Source organism: Haliaeetus albicilla, chromosome 15 (assembly GCF_947461875.1).
Source record: "Haliaeetus albicilla chromosome 15, bHalAlb1.1, whole genome shotgun sequence".
Lineage (NCBI taxonomy): Eukaryota > Metazoa > Chordata > Aves > Accipitriformes > Accipitridae > Haliaeetus > Haliaeetus albicilla.
In genome coordinates, this window is record NC_091497.1 from 29,840,461 (window position 1) to 29,857,400 (window position 16,940).

Sequence of the window (16,940 nt, forward strand, 5' to 3'; positions counted from 1 at the left end):
AACTGTGATAGCTCTCTGCATCCTCGTATGTCTTTTCCTCTGCAGAGGATATGGTGCCTGGAAAGGAAGCAATATTTTGAAGCCCTTCACATTAATATGAGGTATTTTTCTAGAATTCAACAATCTGATATGTTTTACTAAATTACAAATAATATATTCTCATAGCAACGGCTGATTTTTAGCAACCTTATGCTTGGATCAACAATATCACACTTAGAATAGCAAGATCTTACATGTTCTTACTCTACCAAAAAAAGCAATTTATTATATTTACAAATAAGTATATCTACATTTCTTTGTGTGGATTTTGCAGGAGATAAAATATATCCTAAAATTATGCTAGGATCCTAGATATTATGCTAGGATCCTACAAGCACGTGTATGAAGTGAGCTGTAACAAATACATACCTGTGGAATGCACGCGATTCAACACTCAGCCGTTCAATTGTTCATATATCTAATTTATTTTTTTACAGTGCACACACATATGACATACGTGTTTGGAACACACATGGACAGACATAGACCAAACATTTCAGGAGTACCAGATGATTCTAATGTCTGCATTTTCTGCTGCTCAGCTTCCAGAAACCGTAACAAAGCTCAGCATTTGCTCACTCTCAACCCTCTCTCTGGCATGCCAAACTGAGCATCCAAAAAAAGAAGCCCTGGGAAGCCAGTCACTTTGGGGTTTGACAATGTTTAACATGGAACTGAGCCTCCTCCGTGATTTCGTCATGTCTGTGTAACATCACTGAGCTGTTTCACTGGTGAGTCAGGGACACTGGTGACGAGGGGGTCAGACATCTCTACTTTTCAATCTATTCCTGCCTTTCTTCATCCAGGGGCTTTAGAAAGGAGAACAATAAGGTTTGTTTCAGTTCGTTGCCTCCATTTATGTCTTCCACTCCAAAACTGAGATGTTAAGTTTTATACTTTCTAACCTGGTTTTCCATCATCTCTGAAGGTGGCTTCTTTAGCCTTTCTCCACTGATACCGGAATGACTGTCATTAAATTCACTGACTCCTCTGCCACTGTCCTTCACACTCAATTGAATTGGAGCTGAATGGGCACTAAAACCAAAAGGAAACCATTAAAACTTTCTTTTCCAGGCACCACAAGAATACGAAGTACAGTATTTCCAACTGTTAATTTGGAGAAATAGACATATTTACCTTTAATTGGAAGCAGTCTTTTCCTCCAGCTGAAGAGATGAAGGATGAAAAGAAACATGAACTTGACTCTCCTAGAGGAGAAAAATATCTTTGCTTATTCCTTTGCATAGATTTAAATATCAGCATGGCACAAACGAGTTTCAGATTAAAAAAGACTGAAGTGCAAGAACTAAAGAACAGTTCAACAGTGAATGTAAATACAGCACAAACATGCATAATACTTAGCTGCAGTATAACCTGCATATTTACAGGATGAACAAATCTGTTTTTCTCAGTTTACAGGTAGAGAAGCTGAAGCACAGAGGAATCAGTCATGTGGGCACTCGGCAGCCTCGTCGTTGGGGCCCTTCTCAGGGTCAGCAGCATCTAGGTCAAGCAGCAGGGAGCTTGGCAGCGCATCCTCATCCAGCTCCATCCTGACCATGCTCTGGGCAAAGGCAGGGCTGTTGTCATCGGTGTCGAGGATGAGGATGTGCACAGTGGCCGTGCTGCCGTCCTTGGCCCACCAGCTCCAGCATGTAGGAGGACTGGCGCTCACCAACCAGCTCCTGGAGCAGCACCAGGTCGGAGTTGGGGACCGCTCGGGACAGCAACAGGGCAAGGGAGAGGGAAGCATGGGCCAGGGTCGATCAGGCAGGAGCAGTCCCTTTTGGCTGCTCTTAGCTACTTCTGGCATACCCAGGGCAGCCTGTGCCAGCAGGGTATTTAAAGCAAAGAGGGCACAAATGACCAGGCCTTCTCTTCCCCCCCAGCTTGACTGGTCAGCAAGAATCTCTTGGGCAAATCTTGCAAGGTTAAAAGACATCAGTTAGTGATAGTACTGCCAGCTAAGGATACAGTTGGAAGAGATTTGCAGAGGTACCAAGGAGGAAGAGTTAAAGCTGAGTTGTGAGCTCCTTTCTTTAACTTGCTCTGAGCATACAAGGTAATGTAAAGAGTGTTTATTTAAAATCCCAGAAAAGGAGAAATACAAGGGTGGTTTTAAAAGCTAGCAGCTCTCTCACCCACCCAAACAGCATTTGCCAGCGGCCTGTTTCTGAGGTCACCACCAAACTCACCTTCTTTAACCTTCTCTTTAGAAAGCAGCAAAAATTAAGGTCAATGGAAAGAGGACAAAAACTGCAGAGAAGCTTTAGCCTACTCTGATTTCAGAGGGGACTCTCCTACTTGTACTGAAACACAAATGACCGATGACTAATGGGACTGAAGATATTGGTCACAGCTAGAAACTGGCAGAAACTTAGTTTTATGAAGTGATGCCAAAAGGAGTCGTGCAGCCCCTCTGTATTCGTCTGGCTGTTTCTGAGTCAGCCTGATTTTAGGCACTAGTGCACTTACTGGCAAGCAGTTGCTCTGCTCTACTTGTCGGTCTCTGGTCCTAGCAACAGTGGCAAAATTATCTTTGAACAAAGCCTTTTTATAGGAATCATGAATATTGCTTTATCCTATAAGCTCTATACAGAAAATCTCCCATCTGTGAATGATTTGATTTTCCAATATGTCTTTTTTACTTGATAAAGGCAGGAGTGTTCTTTTAGCCCACCAGGGCTGACAACTACTGTAGCATTTCAAGATATGCTTTTGACAAAGATGTTTTAGCAATGAGGGGCCAACAGTCCATGACTGATCTCTTGGTCTTACTTTTTCATAATCAAGCCTGAGGTAGCAATGTTTTCTGTTAGGTCTTCTGGGACTTTCTTTGATTCTCCCTAGGATCACACTTGCTCTGGGCATCACGGCCCCGCAGGCTGACTGCCAAAGGTGCACGGTCCTCCCGTTATCCTCTCGCACCTGCTGTGACCGACCATCTCCGAACGAAGCGGCATGTGCTAACGAAGGACGTCTGGAGTTTAGAGAAAGACATTTTCTGAGGCAAGATCAACGCTACACCCGTGAAGCGACAGGCAGGCTAGAGCAGACGCTGCAGACGTGTCCCCTGCGGCATCAGGCACTGACCCGACGCGGGTCACGCACCCTGCGGCTTGCCGGGCCCGCTTCGGGGCTCGGGGCTGGATCTCCCCATCGGAGTCCCGGGGAGGACAGACCTGCTGCCTCTCCACGACGGGTGGTCCGGGGGAGCCCCCAGGACGGACACACAAACACACACACACAACCCCCCCAGGCTGTTGTCCCGCTTGCAACCCCCTCTCCCGCCCTCACAAACGCCTCGCCCGCCCGTTTTTTAGGACGCCCGGGCTCCCGCAGCGTCTCCAGTTCCCCGCTTGGACTACAGAGGGAGCCCGGGGCCCTGCTTTGAGAGAGCGGAGGGGCGGCGGGCGGCGGCGCCTCCTCAGGGCCGGGAAGGGCGGGAAAGGCGGGAACGCCGCCCCGCAGCCCCCGGCCCCTCAGAACCCGGCCGAGGTGCGGCCCGGGGCTGCCCTCCTCTCCTCTCTGTGGAAAAAAACCCACAAGAGTAGGACGGGACCCCCGGGCAGAGCCTGCCCGAAGGAGGAGGGAGCGGCCCACGGGCAGGGTCAGACCGGAGAGGTTTAGTTTAGCCGCCGCCTCCTCGAGCCTTCTCCAAACCGCCTTCCACGCGTGTCATATTCGCCATCTCTAATCGCGAAACCGTCATTAGCATGTTTTGCGAACAAATGGAGCTGCACGGAGGCTGCTCCAGGCTCCCCGAATGTAGTGCAGTGAGCTGGGCTTAATGGGAGCGTAAACTTCTGCGAGACCTTGAAAACTCCTGCTCTTTGACTCCTTTGTTTTTCCCTGTGAGGTAAACAAGCTCTGTTTGATTTTATCCCTGGTGCAGGTTCCTGTAAAACCCGAAAACAATTTGCATTTCTCAACCGTCTGCACATTCTGTAGATTTTTTATGGCAGCGTGCTCTCATGTGCGATAGCTTCAAGATTTAAACACCAGGAACTGAAACCGTTAAGAAGGTAACTGATATATTTGAGGAATAAAGCTGAAGGGTAGTTTCTGGGGGTTTGTTTTAATTTTATAATCATGCCTTGAAACAGAAGCAGGGTGATCAATCTAAACCAAAATCGTACAAATGAGGTATGTCTCAATGTCATATTATCTCATATTCTTATTAAAATCTTTGATTACATTCTTCTGTGATTAGGACCAGAGGGTTCAGCCTGCTAAAAAGAAAGATACCGGTAAAAATACTCATCTCTTTGATGAAGTGTATTGCAAGAAGATAATTCAGGTTCACACAGAGCTAAATACACTGTATATTCAGTACCCTCATGGCAGGTTAAAATATAGTTGAGGTTACTAAAGCACAGCAGAGTAGGAACAAATCATCTTTATCAATTCAAAGGCATCATTTCTTTAACCTGGTGCAAATTAAGGAAGAATCAGAATTAACTGATATTTGGACTAGATACAGAAGATGATTTCTTGAATTCCATCACCGTCATCTTATCTCTAATCTGTTAAGCCTTTTTTACCTAAAGCACCCTTTCAGACCCACAGTAAACCGACAGCATTATAAGGCTGCAGCAGGACAGTATTTGTTATTCTAATGATTTATAACCAAATACTTTACTTATTAGCAAAGGCTAATACTGGATCCATCAGTCTGGACACAAGTAAATTAGCCATTAACTTTCTGACACCTAGCATAAAACAACCAGTTAGGTCTGGCCACCTAAGTAATTAATTTAAGTTCTCTTTGTGGACACCATGGGGATTATAAGGTGGGCTGAAAGTACTCATGTATCTCAGTTGACTAATTTATATTAAATGCCTATTATTTAGGTTACTGAAGCTAGGGAAATTAACTCCCCATCACAATAATGTAGCTATAGTAGGAGCCAGTTCCACACAGGTACATAGGTGTCTCCCCCCCAGCGGTTTCAGTGGGAGATTTCTCAACGTCTAGGCCTAGGAAGCTCCTACATAACACTTTTCATCTTTAGATCATAAACGATTTTACAGAGGAAAGCAAGGACTTTATTCCTAATTTATAGATGGGGAAATTGAGGTACAAAGAGAAATTAAGTCTGCAAAATCCTGTAAAGATGAATTGACTGATAACTCTCCTTTCCCAGACAAAAGCGAAGAGTGTCCAGGGGAACCGGCATACAAGAGGTCCAAAACAGCCCGAGGGGGACACTGCCAGGGCACAGCCAGGGCTGCTCTGCAGCAGGAGGGGAGCATGGCAGTGTCCTCACTGACAGGGACACAGACCCTTGATACCCAAGCAGAGCAGGTCTGGGGACCAACGGTCATCTGAGAGCCCAGTGACTACCAGACAGGTTTGCAGCGATGAAGCAGGTCTGAGGGAAGTCAAGGCAGCAAGCCAGGGCCAGGGAAGAAGTTCTGGCAATGCACCCACAAATACTTCTTTGCACCATACATAGGTAAACTGAGGAACCCCATCACAGGATAGTACAGGTGCTGAAAGTTTAGCAAGCTTCAAAAACTGACAGACAAAATCCATGGAAGAAAAGACTACCGACAGCTGTTACAGACAGCACTCTCATCTTCAGTGGAGGAAGTCCTGGCACTTTGACTTGGTGGAGCCTGAATGAATGCATTCAGGAATATCAGTTACCTACTTATACCAATCTTATCATCTTCCCTAGGCTCCTGCCATCAGCCACCCTCACCAGCACGCTACTGCACTGGTTTGATCAGGCGGGCAGAGCCATGACACAGTACAGCCAGGTGTATGCCCTTTGCATAGCTTAGAGGTGGCTGAGAACACCTGCTCATCTGACTCATGACTCATGGTCCGTTGTATTTGACCCCTTCACTTGTCTGAAGGAGAGATGCTTCAGAAATACCTACTCTGTAATTGGGCTTCAATTTTTGTGTTTGCAGCATTTCATCTATTCTACCTATTGGGGGGGAGGGTGCATGGCAGGGGGTTTTTGTGTTTAAGGCTGTCTGCCTGCCTGCCAAACTGAACTGCTGATATATCTACAGAAAGAAAGTGTACATATCTTTTTTTTTTACCTAATTAAACCAAGTCTTTTTATAATTCTGATCCCACAATACTACCTGCCTATGAAAATGTATATAAACTGATCATGATTTTAGCCTTTCTACATTTATTTTGTCTATACTTTTGTCTGTGTGTTCACTCTTCTGCCCCTTGCCAGTCCCTTCCAAATCCATTCATCAGTTACAACTACATCTGAGTCAAGTAGAAGTCCCAAAACATTATATTCTTACAATAAATAGGACAGCTTGAAAGCAGGGGGAAAGGCTGCAGCATGGGCCCATACATTACTACACACCAGAGAATCAACCTGGGAGAGAGCCATTATGAATGCCTTAGCTGCTGGAGAAGCTTCTGTTGGCGTTCCCTCCTTATTAGACCCCAGAGAATCCAACTTTGTGGAAAAAATCCTTAGGAAAACAGACTTCATTTGCTCTGTTGCCTAAATTGCCCGTCACTCTTCAAAGCTGCCAGACAACAAAAGTTTGCCTTTGCAGCTTGCTAAGCCAAACTTTGGTTGGTGTGATCAGCTTAACTCCACCGGCTGCAATGGAGTCATGATCTAGCCGACTCATCTGTCAATGCTCACAGGGTTTTCGTCCCAATATACTGGGCATTAAACGAGTGAGAGAGAATGACTTCATCCTGCTTTCCCAGTGCCAATTGCTCCACTGCTTCCCTGGTGGCTCCATATTCTTCTGGATTTTTGTCATCTAGCAAGTGTAATCAAGTTGGGGTTTTTTCATAGCTTGGCTGATCAAAGGAAATTCTCTGTTTGTAAATAGAGATTGTAGATACTGTAAATGAATATTCTGCTCCACTTTCCCCCCCCAACTAATTTGAAAAAAGGTCAAAGCTGTCTTCATCAACAGAGACATCGTTAACAGAAATCTCACAGATTTAAGTGTTTTATGTATTGTTTCTTTCTGAAATCAGAGGAAGAAGAGCCGTTAAAAGATACACAAAGTACTCTCATCCATCTCGCTGCCAAGGCGAGTTTATTTCTGCCACATACTTGCTAGTGCAGTGGTACTCAAGTGACAGTGCTTGGAGCTGCTTCTGCCATAACCACGAAGCATCAGTCACTCTTTGAGCAGTGACACCTTCTGCTCCTTATAGCCCGGAACAAGGTTCTTCCAGGGTTCCCAGTGGCTATTTCTGCCAAGTAAATTCAAAATAACAAGTATTTGTCTGCAACCCACACAGCTGCTTCTTGTCTTTTTTTGTTGATTTTTTTTAATTATTTTTTGGTATAGCTCCAGCAAGGATCAAAACTGGGGATTAACACATACTGTGCAGGACCAGACTTCAGAAATACCCCAAAAGACTACATCAAAGAGTACTGCAGGCCACAAGGGGAAATACAATGTTAATAAAATCCTTCATGTGGAAAGTGAGCAAATACAACATGGAACAACAAACTACTTAAGTGCTATCCCAAAATTACTTTTGGATGTAGCAATGGCAGTATGAATTTTTAAGAATAATACTTGGAGGAGATGCATGTTTCATCAATGAACATATTAAGCTAGTCATGCTCATACTCATAGGAAACTAGTATTGGTTGCCCATGTGTCTTTGAATGCTTGCTGGTTTGTTTTAAAATGTTTGTGAGTCCTGAACTTCACATTATTCTTGTTTCTCATTATCAGTTAATTGCCATCATTAATCATTGTTTTCTTGATTAAAAAGTAACAGTCAGTTCAATACCATGTGATATGGATGACTAATCACAACTCGGGAGTAATAAAGAGTTGAAATAAGTGTTCACGAACAAGTTGTCATCTGTAATTTGTCCTCATAAACTAGTTGGCAAATACTTATGCGCAATGAATACTTCCATACAAATTAAGATGAGCTTGAAAATGATTTATAAACAGGGAAAAATAGTTGAATTCATCTCGTATTTCATTTGCAATAAATAATTTGGACAAATACAGTTATCAGAGGGGGGAGCAGAAGACCTTTATGTAAAGTGAGTATTTACAATGCAAATGAGTTGAAAATCACTTTTGCTATTGCTTTATGCTATCAAAATTTTAAAGTGCCAGGTGCTGATGTAATTTCCCTAGCAAGACTGTTCCATAATCCTAAGAGCATTCCCTCTTCAGAAAGTTTTGTCAGAATTTTCTCTTTCTTAATTATTTCATTGCTCCTTATACAACTCCATCTTTCTCTGGTAGATGGACTCCTCCATGCAGACTGTCCTGCCTGTCACTTCAGTACACTTGGTTCCACCAGTATTAAATATGTTTTGAGTAGGATACAGTTATCTATATTAAGCCATCACCTGCGGCAATTCGAGATGCCCTAAAATACCCGAGATTCTCAGATGGGGATGGCAAATGAACCACAGAACCTGTGGAGGACCCATTGACTGTTTGAGAGGAGCTGGAGACCAAGCACAACACCTTAGGGCTTCTCAAGTGGTAGCAGACACCTGCATGGGGACAATTGATTAGAAGAAATCTTCATTGCCTGTAATGAATCTCAGGCAACCTCGCCTGCATGTGGAAGGCCTACTTACAAATCTAACCTTAAATGCCTTAATCTGGAGCTGTACCCAACCCCTAGAATTAGGTGACATGAAAGTCACCCAGAAAGACTGCTATCTCCATGCCACAGTCTTGGTTTTTTACATGCAACCTAAAAAAGCATTCCATCTTTGTATTTTCAAGTCTTTTCAAAATTATCCATTTCTTGGCTTTTGTTCACACCTAAATTAGACATCTAAATTCATTGATTACATGCTTTTTTATTTTTCCCCAAATGAATCACTCTTTATTCCATTTTATCCTTTTCTTGACTATAAGCCTGCATTCTCATTTTTATTCCTCTATCCACATGCAGCTTGAGCACACTTCCCTTCCCATGCTGGCATAACAAGGTACTGTGGAAACAAGCTGTTTATGTAGTCTCTTAGAAAACTAATTAAGCTATTAGATAAGAGTATGGGTAATGATGAACCAGATGATACATGGTGTACATCTCTGAATTAGAAAAGGAATCTTCCGAAAGCTTCCACAATCTAATTGGGCAAAGGGAAATACTTTTGCTTGGATGGATCCACAGAATAGCCAAGGGTCTACAGCAAGTCAAGAACCCACCTGAGTACTTGGATTTTGTAATAGAGAGTGATCTAATCCAGCTAACTTGGATGCCTCACTTGTACCCACATTTAAATTGCCAGGTGAAGCAGTTTTTCTATGGGAAGATTCTATTTCCCTGGAGAGAGGTAGGTGCCGGTTAAGACCTCCTGAGGAGGAAACCTGCTTTCCCAGGAATAGACAACTCAGTTTCCTGGAATTGTTCTGCCCCTGAAACCTTCAGCGTCATCTATCTCTGCCCTTGGGTTATACAGCACTCTTTAGAAACATACTGCAGCACAACTGAAATAATCACCTAAAGATTCGGTGTGAATCAGTGCCTGAATCAGGCAAACTGTGTCCCACCTTTCAGCTGTGTCCAGCAAAGCGGGCTGTTACCTTCTAGGTAGCTAGTGATTTATTGGTCTTAATACATTGGTTCCATTATTTTCACCACAGAAGCAGCAGTAGATTCTGCCAGCAGCAGTTACCAGATTTGTGGTTTTTTTCTTTTTGAGCACAAGTACATTTGCTTTGATACATTTACCACTGCAAAAGTGAAAAAGTGATACACCGTCTTGAAATTCAAGCATTTAAATAATCACCCTTGCTCTGACATGTTCTATTCTATAGAGTTCAAATTGTTATCACAAAAAATTGATTTTACAGTATGGTCTTTATGAGAGGAAAAGTATGTGAGTGAGTGTGGGCACAAGTGAGAATGTGTAAGCGTGTATGTGTAATTTGTTTAGTTACGGATATCCTGTGCAAAGCCACCCCCCCACAGAGATTAGTAATACAATCCAAAGCGTAAATCAAGAGGTACAAATAGACAGAAACCATCTTGCGCACTTTGAATAGCTACTATAGATGATCTTTTTGTCGGCCTACAAATTACTCAAGTGTCTCTAAGGGGATGAGATACATCATCTTTTACTATTAGCTATTATTGTTACATGCCTGAAGGGATGGAGTAGTGTGCTTCTATTTCAATTACTCAGGCTTCTTTACTGGATATGGATTGAACTGATTTTACCCTATAAGAACAAATGCTGTTATTACATTTAATGATTAAAATCCTGCTTGCACTCAGCTAAAATATAAATCAGTAGTTTGGAAGAACAGGCTTCAAGCTAAACAAAATTGCTTTGGGAGACCAAATAACTCAGGGAATTACCAATGGGCTATTCAGACTTTCACCTCTATAGCAGGTCACTAATTGGATCTAGACCAGATTCATAGTAGTGACCTGAATTTGGAACCAAAATTATTATGTCTGCTGTGCAGCCTTCAGTGCCTGGTGGTCTCCATCCAATTCCTAGAAAGTATCTGTACCAGGATGGGCATGACAGGGAATGACTCACCCAGCCATTTAGTTAGCATGGTCTGAGATGTGTCATATTTTGGAGATGCCTATTGCTCTCCATTCAATAGAGGAAGTGTCTAGATTACTAGCCCAGAGTTAGACTATTTATTTTTAGATAGCTGAAATTAGGGAAAGGTACAGAGCAGCTGGTTGATGAGGGAAATTTTGTCATATGCAGGAGTTGCATATATATATTTTCCTGAATTTCTGGAGCTCAAAGTCCAGAAACGCTCTTCATAATATGAAAAAAACCCAACTGTGTATGTGCAAAAAACAGGAATACTGATATTCTCCTTGTCTCACCATGAAAAATAAGTCTGGATGCTAGTTAGATGCTAATAATACCAGACATAGCCTTTGGTTTTCATTTTACTTCTAGGCTACATTTCAAAAATCCAATGATTCAGGGTGGAGATGAGGGCAGAATATGTCCCTTCAATATGAGAAACACATTTACAGCAGGAGGCGGGTTGGTCCATAATACTAAGAATTTATTACTTCTTTATCTGTTTTATCAGCTGATATGTCCTATTTTCCTTCTTCAATTCAGTACAGACTCATGAGTAGGAAGAGCCCTGCAGGACTATTTTATCCCAGGGGAATGCCAGGATTTCATATCATATCTCTTCAAGCTCCTTTTGATTATAATTGCTTTGTGATTTTATGCAAAACTTCAGCTCTAGTCTGTATTCTTTATCATATGAAGTTTTACTGGAACTAGCCAACTGTTTTGCTGTGGGTTTTGTTTTTGGTTTTTTAAACTATCGGCTATCAGTATCTTTGCTTGAAAGCTCGCTTCTTGGATACACATTTCATACTGTGGCAAAGAGGTTCACTGGGTAATCTGAGCTCTCTGGGCGAGAAGGGGGCAGATATCCATTGAATGATACTTAAGTGGGAAACATTTGGTCAATGGCTCGTTTCCTCTCCACAGTCTAAGTCTGCTACTTTTCCCTGCCAGATGGTGTGTGAGATTTATTTCTGAGCTTCTAGACAGAGATGAGGCATTTGAGCTGCTTTGAGGCCACATCTCTTCTCCAAAACTTTTCTAAATGAGGATTTCAGAAGTCTCTGTTGTAAATTTTGAAGTGGAAATCTTTTAGAATTCAGTTTGCTCCAAGTTTGCAGAGGAATTTTTTAGTTGTCTTCCCAACCAAAACAGCTTAAAGGCACAAAACCAGAAAAAATACATTGCATGGTGTAAGCAAGCGCATATGCACATACTCAAAACTCAGTATTTGGATTGCGGGTAGACATTTACTTCAGATTGAAGAGGTCCAGCTATAGGCAGCACCCTATTCTAAATAAATACAGCAAGACAATGCAGCTCTGCACAAACATGCCAAACTTTCCTCAGGACTTCTGACAGCAGGCAGCCAATTACTTTGAAAAGAATGGGTTCTGTCTCATGACTGCAGCAACACAAATGCATCTCCCTTGATCCCAACATCAAGGTAGAGCTTTGCATTTCCGATATTTTAATACAATACAAAGCAGCGTTTTCAATGTTGTGGGGGTGTTTTTTTATGGGTGGCAGCTTGTTGGGTTTTTCTGCAATCAGATGTAACAGCGGCAGGGTTAGAAGAGGTATATAAATAATAGATGGTTTCTCTCACCTAAAGAGGGATCTGCTAATTCTTGCCCTCCTTTTAATTTGGGAAGGGAATATCATTTAAAAGATGACAGATTCTTTCCCATCAAGTCAGAGAAGAAGGAGGCCTCCGGAAGAACAATGGCTGATGCCACAGCATGACTATCTGACAGGCTTGAAAAGCGACTGTAAAGTTGCCAACACAACAAGCCTTTTATCTTCGATGATAGTATTTGAAGCTTGTGATTTTCATCCAAGGAATAGGAGGAGTTATATGATGTCCTCCCACCACCTCTTTTCTTACTGTTTTAATTACCATTATTTAAAAAAATATAAATATTCACCAAATAGACATCCCTTTTTTTTAAAATTCCTCTGAGTGAGTCACAGGAATATCTTCACTACACTGCTGAACTTGGCTTTATTCCTAACATAAAAATGCATAGCTCTTTTTAAACTTCTTTGCCTTTAGGTTCATTTTCTGGGTAAATAGGTAGCCTTACATGCGATTAAATTTCTCTGAAAGCTTACTCACAGGTCCATTCCATTACTGGGAAGACTTGCCACAGGTACTAATACAGCCGAGGTCTTCTTTCTGTGTGAGTGACAGTCACGAACGAGGCTTTCCTGAGCAGGCTGTAGCCTTCGGCACTCAAGGGGACGCACTCAAGACCCAATTAAAACCTGGACTGGGGTGTTACAGTAACTGGAATCTGGTTAATTAAAATTATTCCACTCCTCCTGTGTGAGCAAGGGGCCCATGTTGGCAGATGGCACTCGCGTGCGTTCGGCTTGGGCAGTTTTGTAGTGCAACACTCAGCGGTGGCATGCCTGGGTGCCTTGCTCCGGTCGGATGCATCAGGTGCTCAGTTTCCCTTCAAGAAAAACAAAAGCTGATTTGGTTCCTACACTGCAGCCTGCTTGTTGCAAAGAGACAAAGAGAATGATGCATCTGAAACATTGCCCCTTGCTTAGGCTAGAGCACTTATCTCAGACACGGTTGTCAACGTGCAATTCAGAGCCTGAAACCTCATCCTGGCTTAAGCTTTTGGATTTCCCTTGAGGAGAAGGCCACCGCAACAGCTCTCGTTTGCACAAAATCTTGTCTAGGAAATGGTAAAGCTGAGTTCGGTGTCTTCCTCAGATGAACAGGGTTTGAATTTATACCTCCCAGAAGTACTGGAGGGTGCATGAACAGCCATCTGTAGGCTCACCTGGGTAGAAAGATGCCTCCACATCTGTTCAAGCTGAATTTTTCTGCAGCCAGGCATGCAGAATTCATGGCACCCACAGGAAGAACAACAAAAGAGCCTGATTCTGTGCCTCGCAATAGGGACAACTGTGTAGCCAGCTGCAGTTAGATAGTACTGTGTGCGCATCCTACCCTACATCAGCACTGGAGGGAGAAAAATCATCCAGGGAAAAGAAAGAGGCTTTTCCATCCCCTGTTGAGGCACCTAATGTCTAAGCTGGAAATATACTGTCTCACCTCTTCTGACCCCGCAAATTTTTCACACCTGCTTTAAACAGGAAGAATGTCAGGGATCTTCTTAAGAGTATATCATCTGACTTATAGCAAGATATCCTTCTCAGCTATACAATCCCCTGTCTTAATCTGAACAATGTGAACATTAATTTAAATCCTTGGCCTTCCACTTCCTGACCAAATGCTCCACACAGCATGTACTGTATAAATGATCATTAACTCCACAAGTTCTTAACTGAAATCAGTGTCATCCAAACAACTTCATCTTGGACCAAGTGAGCTGAGTAATTAGATTTTATGAGAGATGGTATACATGCTTTCACAAGTGGTCTAAGCCAATATAAAGCCTCATTGCTCTCAAAAAATAGTGATTTTAGCCTGTGCCCCACATTTCTGCTCGTTAGCACTCAGGTAGCCATATGGTTGTCGTCTCGCTGATTGAGCTGACTGTACAGCCACAAAAATGCCTGTGCTTGCACAGGGAAGTCATGGGTCCATGTGCCCATGATTAGAGGGGCAACAAGTAGGAACAGTCTTCCTCTTGTGGCATTCAGACCGGCTTAAACTGCCTGTGTCCCATCATTTGCTGTAAACCAGCAATTATAACTGCTGGACCTCCATCATAAGATGTAGACACCAAGGGAGTTTGCTCCAAAATACAGTGACATTCTGGGACATAAGCAGGAACTTTTCAATCAAGCCCAAGCAGCTTAGAAGGGTTTTTTTCTGATCACTGTCCTTTATTTGGGCTTCCTACATGGTATTTTAAGCGTCTGGAGCTGTTGTCTTGAATTTGAATCCTCTGTGGAATAAGGAGAGTTAAATGCGATTATTGGCACACTTCATGCATGGCAGTATGCTGCACTATCCAGGCAACAGGAAAAATATGTGAAATATTCCTTTTCCAGCATTAAAAGTAACACTTCTCAAGATTATCTGTGATTTCTTTTACATGAACATAAGAAGAGCATCACTGAATAGACCAAAGGCATGTTTAACCCAGTTCTTGTTTTTGACAACAACCAATTGCAGAAGCTTTGAGGAAGACATTAGGAAAGAAAGAAAAAACACATCAATAGCAAACCTTCCAAGCTTCCCTCCATCAGCAGCTTAGGGTCTTCCTCAGCCACAGGTTATATCAGATCCTCCTGTTTAACAGACATTCTATTACAGCTTGAGTAGGCTGCAAGAGATATTTCCCCCATGAATCTGACCCCCCCCCCCCGCCAATCATATTTAAGTCTGGGCTCTCCCAGTATCCCATGACAACGAGTTCCATAATTTAATGATGTGAAAAAACTGGATTTGTTTGTTATAAGTTTCCCAGACAACTTCACTGAGTTTTACATTAAGTAATTATTGTCTATTCACTTTTTCTACAGTGTTCAGTATTTCTATACCCTTTTTCCCAGTCGGTCCCTCCCCAGACTGCAGTATCTCATTCTACAAAATAGCTGGGCCAGACTTTTGGCTACCATTGATTGCCCTGGTGAATATTTTCTACCTTTTTTGTCCAGGGGTGATGATAAACATTATTCATAAGGAAGGAGAACTGTAAATGATCTGTAACTGAATCTCATAATCAAGAGCCCTACCCATTAAGCTGCAAACTCAGGCTCTCTTTTCTTCTCTCTTTCTAGTCCTGTAGCTCTTAGACACAAATGCTATAAATGCCAAAGGATTTACTTCTTCATTTCTCTCCAACGCCTTGACTGTCTAGTTGTAGTTTTGCCTGGGATCCTCCTTTGGAGTAAAACAACTTATTTTCTGCTAAACTTGTTTCCTCCTACTCTTAAGCCTCCTGGTTAAGACCTCGGCAGTGGCATGGGTGAGACTGCATCAAGTTCAGTCCTCCAGCGCTGTTCTAGATAGCTCCAGCTATCTTCAGCTCTTTATTTTAGATACTTAAAATACTATGGCTACAATGAGTCCAGCGGAGCCTGAAGGCCAGTATCGAGGGGCTTTGCCCTGAGCAATAGGGATGCAGGACATTGCCACTGGCTTTTGACCACAAGCACTCCTGTATGCGGACGCTGCTGTGGCCTCAGTTCAGGAGCAGAAAAAACCTTCCAGAAGTGCTGGCTACTGTTTTTTTTTGATGAGGCAACATAAGTGTGAATCTCTGAAACAGAAGATTGAATCCAAGTGTAATGATTCTGAGATTAGTGCTCCAATCTCAAGGTTATTTCTACATCTCTGAGCTCTGTATTTTGTGCAAAGCCCATCGCGCCAGCCAGGTGGCTCAGATCATGTCTGCCAGACCAGACCCAGGGATGCAACTTCATTTACAAATCCTAGATAGACTGAGGCAGGAGAAGGGCACCCAGAGCCTTTGGGCATCTGCACAAGCAGAATTTAAACCACTGAGGAAAACCGGGGAGCTCACAGCTTCTCCAAGAGCTAAACAAACTCACAGGACGTGATTGAGGGGATGTTGAATCCCTCTGTTAAGAATTCAGTGCTAATAGTCCAAGTGGCATTTTTGGTGTCTAACTGCTATTTACTTCTTTTTCCTAGAAACTCTAGTCAATTTAGGGTTGTACTTATATAAAGGGGAGGGAGGTATAGATGTATATGGGTACCCAATTACCATGCACATAAACCGATTGAATATACATTTTGTATTTGTGTGCATGTGGTGTATATACATATGTAAGTATATATGTTTATGCATATATACATGTGGTTTATGTGCATATATACATTAATGTAAATGTACATGAACAGAATATACTTTCATTTGGGTATCTAAGGCAAGCTTTTCTGAAAGAAAATTATGTGCCAAAATCCCGTGAAGTTGCCTGTCTCACTCCCTTTGACGTCTCTGAAAACTCAATGCTCAGCCAACAAATGTGGTCAAAAACCCCTCAATATTCCATTCACAGGACCTCCAGCCACATCTTCCTGAAGTAATTATCTGCACCTTTTCATTGTTCTTTTATTTCCTCTTTTTTCCCCACTTTTTCTTTAATTTCTCTGCAGATATTTTAGTAAGCTATTATTATTCCCCATTTCTTCTCCAGGCTATTCTTCATGTCTTTTCCAGAACATTTGTGTTTGTGGTTCTGATTTCCACCCAGCAGTGGCAATTTGGGTATAAACACTGAAAGAACAATCAGAGACAGGAAAAAAGAAAATTGCACAAATGAGAGGAGATACTACATCATCTTCTCTGGGTCTTTCATTCCAGTTGTCTAAGCTATGGGCTTCCTCTCCTCATGCCCTGCAGTCAGTGGAGAGAATTAAACCCCTTCCCGAGGGAATTCAGGGCATTTGCTCTGGAAGTGCCTACCTCTCTATTTTCCATATGTACAGTACCTGCAGAGCTG

General features: G+C 42.6%; 1 long non-coding RNA gene across 1 annotated transcript in view; it reads right to left on the reverse strand.

The window, feature by feature from the left end:
• Positions 1 to 227: 227 nt before the first annotated feature.
• LOC138689155 (uncharacterized) overlaps positions 228 to 16,940 on the reverse strand; it is a 34,494-nt gene continuing 17,781 nt past the window's right edge. The window contains exons 3-5 of the long non-coding RNA XR_011328007.1: positions 1,177 to 1,247; positions 945 to 1,074; positions 228 to 848 (exon numbers count right to left, since the gene is read on the reverse strand). This is a non-coding gene — a long non-coding RNA (uncharacterized lncRNA). The remainder of the gene's footprint in view (positions 849 to 944; positions 1,075 to 1,176; positions 1,248 to 16,940) is intronic.